This window comes from Ahaetulla prasina, chromosome 9, assembly GCF_028640845.1.
Source record: "Ahaetulla prasina isolate Xishuangbanna chromosome 9, ASM2864084v1, whole genome shotgun sequence".
In the NCBI taxonomy this organism is placed as follows: domain Eukaryota; kingdom Metazoa; phylum Chordata; class Lepidosauria; order Squamata; family Colubridae; genus Ahaetulla; species Ahaetulla prasina.
Genome location: NC_080547.1, coordinates 29,976,870 through 29,983,746, shown reverse-complemented (window position 1 = coordinate 29,983,746; position 6,877 = coordinate 29,976,870). Strand labels below are relative to the sequence as shown.

Here is a 6,877-nt window from a genome sequence, read left to right as displayed (position 1 = left end):
CCAGCCAACACCTTATTTGATGCCAACATTTTTTGGCCTTTGGGCATTCTCACCACATATGGTAGAAGGTTCCTGGGACACCTCACATTTCCAACACATTTAAGAGTATTTTTTACTTATTCTTGCTAATCTTGTGGGTGGGAAATGCCACCTATAAAACTTATAAATTTTCTTTGTATGATGTTGCTAAAGTAATTTTTATGTTCTTCCCCATAAATTATGCCAATTGTCCAAATCAATACTATAGCCAAAATATTTACTCCAAATTATCATGGTCTCCTTTACTTGTTCTTCTAACATTTCTTGTTCTAATAGATAGTGATATAGCTTCCTTATGGTCTTCTCCCCCGTACTTAGTAAAATTTTATCCAGTTCTGTTGATTCTGTTTTTATACCTCATTCCTTCTTGTCCTTCATATATTTAGATTGTATTTGGAGATATGCCCAATTCCTTCCTCCTTCAAATTGTTCCTAGATTTCAGTTCTCCTCTATCATTTAATACATCTTTATATGTGACAACCCATCCTAATTTAGTAAAATTTGGATGTGTGACCATCTCCAATGTTAATATCCAATTAGGGGCTTCCATATAATTACCTCTTTTAGTCTTGATCCAAGTGTCTAAGAGGGCCCGTCTGATGTAGTACCTTTGGACATAGAATAGAATAGAATAGAATTTTTTATTGGCGAAGTGTGATTGTACACACAAAGAATTTGTCTTGGTGCATATGTTCTTAGAAAAGATACCTTCATCAAGGTACAACATCAAAGTACAATAAGTACTGGTGAACTTTGTACTTCTCCCAGAGAATAGTGTGCCATTCTGTTTGCAAATCGTGACCTTCCTGTGTCAGCAGTCTTCTATTTTTAAGATGTATCAGATCACTTACCCACATCAAAGTTGCTGCTTGATAATATTTTTCTCAATTTGGAAGGCCAAATTCCCCTCTTTCTTTGGCATCCTATAGTAATTTTAGTTTGATTCTTGGTTTTTTGCCCTGCAAGATAAATTACAATATAATTCTATTCAAATTTATAAAGAAATCCTTTTTTTAACTGAATTGGTATACATTGGAATAGGAATAATATCCTCCCCATGAATGAGAGTTGTAACTTTTTCCACCTTTCTAAGTCGATTTTAATTTGTTCAATTAATTTATCATAATTATCTCCTTTAAGTGTGATGCATCTTTGAATTCCTAGATATCTAATTTTTTTTTGTTATCTGAATGTTTATTTTCTCATCCAATTCTTTTTTTTTTTTTTTGCACTTTGGTCATATTTTTAACTAACATTTTTGTTTTGTCTTTATTTATCTTTAAGCCTGCCCCATATTCTTCCAGTACTTCCATCAGCCTTACACTAAATTGCACAGGCTCTTCAATGATAAAGACAAGGTTGTCTGTGAAAGCCTGTACCTTGAAAGTTTCTTTCCTGATTTTTAAACCTCTAATTTGTTTATCTTCTTGTATTATTCAGGTCAAAATCTCTAATGATAATATAAACAATAGCGGTGATAGTGGACAACCTTGTCTTGTACCTTTTTGGATTTGAAAATTCTTTGTTGTTTCTCCATTAATTACAACTTTAGCCTCTTGTTTGGAATAAATTGCTCCGCACATCCTTATAAACTTTTCCCCAAATTCCATATAACTTAATTGATTTCATATAAATTCCCATTTGACAATATCAAAGGCTTTCTGTGCATCAGCAAATATTAATACCATATGCTTCTTGTTATGCATCTCATACTATTCTATAATATCTAGTATAGTCCTAATATTATTTCTTATATGCCTTCTGGGCAGGAAGCCATTTTGATCAGTATGGATGAAATTTTCCAAGAATATACTCAATATTGCCTTATACATTGTAAGCCGCCCTGAGTCTTCGGAGAAGGGCGGGGTATAAATGTAAACAAAACAAAAAAAATTCCTCCACCATTTTAAAGAATGTGTTGGGTAGTGTGTTTCTAATTCTTTTTCTTATTTTAACATTTTTATGGTCTAATTCTCTGTCTACTATTGCATTTAAATCATCAACTATACAAATATTATCATATTCTAGTTCTCCAATAATATTATGTAATTTCTTATAAAATAATTTTTGGCCCTTATTTGGTGCGTAAATTCCCACCAAAATAACTTTCTTTTCATTCAGAGTTATCGCTACTATTAGTATCCCACCCTCTTCATCCTTATAAATCTGTTTAGCTGGAATTCCCTCTTTAATATATACCACAATTCCCCCTTTCTTCTGTTGGGATAAAATGCTCCAACTTGGAGCATTTTAATAAATATTGATGTTGCCTCTTTATGTGTGTTTCTTGTAGTACTTTTATGTCCAAATTCATCTTATTCAATTTATTGAAGACATTTTTTCTCTTTGCTGGGGCGTTTAAGCCATTGACATTCAAAGATAGGAGCACTGTTTCTTTCTGTAAATCTCTTCTTGTATCTAGGTCTTGTTGCACTTGTCAGTCTAACTTCTTTATATTCTTTGTGTCTACCTTCATCATCTTTTCTGTTGTCCACTTTTTCTCCTCTCCCATTTTCTTTCTCTTTAATTTGGGGTTCCATCACTTCTGATGTCTGTTTTCTTAGTTCACCTTCTTCTTTTGTTTCTCTTCCTTCTGCCTCATCGTCACAACCAAAATTCTGCCTATAGTTCTTAATCTCTTGATAATCCTTCTTCTCCTCCTCTTCCTCTGTAACATTCTATTTTCTTTGAAACTTTCTTCAAATGTGGTGAATTTTTTTTCTCTTCTGTTTATTTGTAACAAATCTGAATAAGACCCTTTTTTGTTATTGCTTCTGTGGAAGCTGCTTATGAGGACTATCATTTCTCTTTATGTGGATAAATAGGGGAGATTATCAGTTATGGATCTGGTGACTACTGAGAACTGCTTCATTTGATTTACATAACATAACATAACATAACATCAGAGTTGGAAGGGACCTTGGAGGCCTTCTAGTCCAACCCCCTGCCCAGGCAGGAAACCCTACACCATCTCAGTCAGATGGTTATCCAACATTTTCTTAAAAATTTCCAGTGTTGGAGCATTCACAACTTCTGAACTTCTGATTTCTGGTCTGCATACACAGGAGATAGTTTAGCCAGCACAGATTTCTTTCTGTTCCTCAAAACAGAGTCACCCAATTAACATATGTAGCTTTCTTCTTAATTCTTTTCAAGGGATTAGCCCTGCAGCTTCTGTTGTCCCATTCCCTTCCCTTGAAACTGAGGGCCTGCTCCTTCTGCAAGGACTCAAGACCAATTTCCATGCTGAAATGGTACACAAAGTCCGCTATATTTTTATGCTTCTTGTCACTTTTGTCTACTGAGGTGCTCTTTTTTATTCATATCCTAGTAGAAAGTTGATTCTTCTGTCAGCTTGTTTTAGTGACTCCTTTGTTTGATTCAATATATATTCATCCTGTTTTACAAGCTGAAATACAGCCTCTCACTTCTCCAATCCTTTCTTTTTTCTCTTCAAACATAGTGATATGCTTGCCCTTGTTGCAAATTAATGCAAACATGTGACAGGGATTTTTTCCCCGGTCCGAACACAAACATGTCATAGTCCTTACAAGTCACAGTCATTTCACATAATCTGTTTGTTAAAGCACCAGCAAGAAAAAAAAAACATTTATTCTCATTCTGTTCCCAGAGTAGCAAACAGCACAGTATCAATGTGTAGAGGAATAATATTAGGCAACTCCTTCATAAATTCCCTCATTTGTCTCTTTGTTCACTTATTCAGTGAGGTTCTTCTCCAAAAACTCCTTACATTTTTGCTATAACTTCTGAAGCAGCTTCTGCTTATTCATCAAGAAAGGATAAAATGCCAGGACATACACTTTGGAGCCAGCACCTATTCAGGATATGACACAACTGAATCTTTCAAAACAATTTACAGGTAGTCCTCAACTTATGACCACAATTGAGCTCAAAATTTCTGTTGCTAAGTGGACATTTGTTAAGTGAGTTTTGTCCCATTTTATGACCTTCCTTGCCACAGTTGTTGAGAGAATCAGTGAGATTGCTAGCAACACAATTGCTGGCTTCTCCATTGACTTTGCTTGTCAGAAGTTCACAAAGGGTGATCGTGTGACCCCCATCATAAATATGAACCACCTGCCAAGAATCTGAAGTGTAATCACATGACCATGTGCATGCTGCAATGGTCATAAGTGTGAAAAATGATCATAAGTTGCTTTTTTGAGCACTGTTGTAACTTCAAACAGTCACTAAATGAACTATTGTAAATTGAGGACTATCTGCATTTGGTTACTATAGCAATTATCATTGTCTCTTATATCTAATCTAACAACAAATATTTCTTTTATTAAAACACTGGAGTTTGCCTTTCCATCTCAGAATGACATATTTCCCCATGAACCTGTTTGATCTAATGGCTACATCTATAAACAAACAAACAAAATCTACATTCATTTCCATAGTAGACGTTCCTTGCTGGATATCATTTGTATGCATCTTGTATGGATCTTCTCTAACATGTGAATAAAAGTAGGCAGCTTGCTGAAATGCACGCCACTTTGCTGAGAACTTTTTGACAAATTTTAATGAAAGGTTTAAGCCAAGAAATATTTTGAGGTAGATACTAGCAGACTCTGAGTTACATTCCCATTCATGCCATGATTGATTCTATTTTGGCAGATTATACTATTTCATTTGAAAATAAATCAGTGACAGATTTGTCCAACTACCCTGCATCAAGATACTTCCATGACATTTTACTGGTTGTCATTCTTTATTCCACTGCTTCTAATAATTATTTCTTCTAACCCCAAAATCCCTCAAGACCTCTAACACCATCAATAATTAAAAACATAGAATATTTTTAAAAAAAAATAATACAGAAACATTTTAATTAGAAAAAGATGCATTTCTCATTTCCTTACTTGGCTGTCAAGTATGTGAATAATATAAGAAATTCATTTCAAATAAGAAGAACAGAATGTGGACTACATATGCAACCATACATGTATATGAAAAACTGGAATAATTGTTAGAAGGATGACCTAATAATATGGAGACAGAGGTGAAGAGACAAGTAGTTAAAAAACTGGGATAGCCAGTGTTGGACATTATGCAAGTCTTCAACAGTCATTTGGCTTAGAGATCACCATAAGATGTACCAAGGTAGCTATTAATTTGGGATGATGGGAAGAATAAACCTCAAACTAAAATCTTGAAGATAAATCCAAATCCCTGACATCTTTTCACTTCAGTGGGCAACTACTAATTCCATATGGCTTCCTTTTTGTCTGCAGTAAGCATCCTAGTTAGTCAATCCATGTCATGAAGTTTCTTGAATCAAGGATCATGAATTCTTGATTAATGAAGCTTCTTGATTAATGATGTGGATTCTAGTCAATCCATGTCATGAATCAAGTTAAAATGTTGAGCTAAGTTATGAAACATCAAGAGATTGGTGATATACTGTGGAATCATAATTGGAGAAACTGACAAAAGGAGTAAGAACAATCTAGTTGAAATAAAGATTTGTAATTTATAGGACTTTTATCTATTCTTATATCGTTGCTGAACCATTGGAAACAAGATTAGTTAGTCAAGAGGAGTCATAATGTTGTATAGCCTTGTCTATATAAAGGTGGATGGGAGTGACATAACTTTTCAGTTACAGAATTATCTAACAAGCCTGTTATTGTTAGAAGGAAATTCCTTTGAATATCTGCTGGCAGAACCAATGCTACATTTTAGAACCAGTTCTTGGCAAGATGTATCCGTGTGTGAGTGTGTCTCTCTGTGCGTATGTGGATGTGTCTGCCTGCCAAGAGATGGCTGTATAGTTTATGGATTAACATACTCTTATTACATTACTCTTTAAACTGCAAAGGTCTGCCAGGAAACCCAAGCTTACCATCTATTGAATGACATTTTAAGAACAAATAATACATTCATATATTAAATTTGAGAATAAACACATACATTATAGAAAGGGATTTTGTCTGTGCCTGACCTTTCCATTGTATTCCCACTGGGCAAGGCTGGAAAAGAACCTCATCCAAGAACCTTTCAAACGGGCTATGGAGGGAAGGCTTTTAGTGTGCTCCAACTGCAGCTGAAAACCCTGCTTGGAAAGAAAGATTTTAGCAGCGATTATCCCACAGGCATTAATCTACAGCAACACTAAATCTTATTGCACAAATTAATCAATTAAGCATCAAACCACAGAATAGGAGCAAGTGAGGCCTTGTTCTTCTCTTGGCAGAATCTTCCTTCCTTCTGTTATTTTTCTCCATCTGTCTCCACATTCTTTCTCTTCCCCTCAGTGAGAACACTTCTGAGTAAGGATTTCTTCTCCAGCTTGGAAAGAAATTTGAAAGACAAATAATAAAAATAAATCACAGGTCCAAATAGCTTGGAAAGCATTTGGTTCATTCTGATAACGAAATGTTTACAAATTATGAAATCGAAGTCAGGAATCACTGTTTGAAGCACTTGGGAATGCAATGATCTTCAGGGCTACATAAACTATAGTGAGACCCAATTTGGTGTAGTGGTTAAGGTGCCAGGCTGGAAACTAGGAGACTGGAAGTTCTAGTCCTGCCTTAAACTATGTATATAAGTAAGCCATTAATCATAATATAGAAACTATAATAGGTAATCCCAAAGGGAAGGAACATGATGATGATGTTTGAACTCAGTCATTAAAATAAGGTGACCATATTATCCTTTCTAACCTTAATTTAGAATGATATAAAACTTGAGCATGTTGTTCTTTTTGTTGGCAGGTAGAAATAGGAAAGCATTCTATCATGAATCTTATTTTATTTTGAGATCTTTTGAATACCTCTAAATATTTGGCCAATTATGAACGTTGTATTT

The 6,877-nt window shown here is 34.6% G+C and overlaps 1 long non-coding RNA gene across 1 annotated transcript; it reads right to left on the bottom strand.

Moving 5' to 3' along the window:
• Window positions 1-595: 595 nt before the first annotated feature.
• LOC131203699 (uncharacterized) lies at window positions 596-6,347 on the bottom strand. Its single transcript, XR_009156455.1, has 4 exons — window positions 6,219-6,347; window positions 6,009-6,119; window positions 892-999; window positions 596-648 (listed from the first exon to the last, which is right to left on the bottom strand). It is a non-coding gene; the product is annotated as an uncharacterized LOC131203699 (long non-coding RNA).
• Window positions 6,348-6,877: the final 530 nt, after the last annotated feature.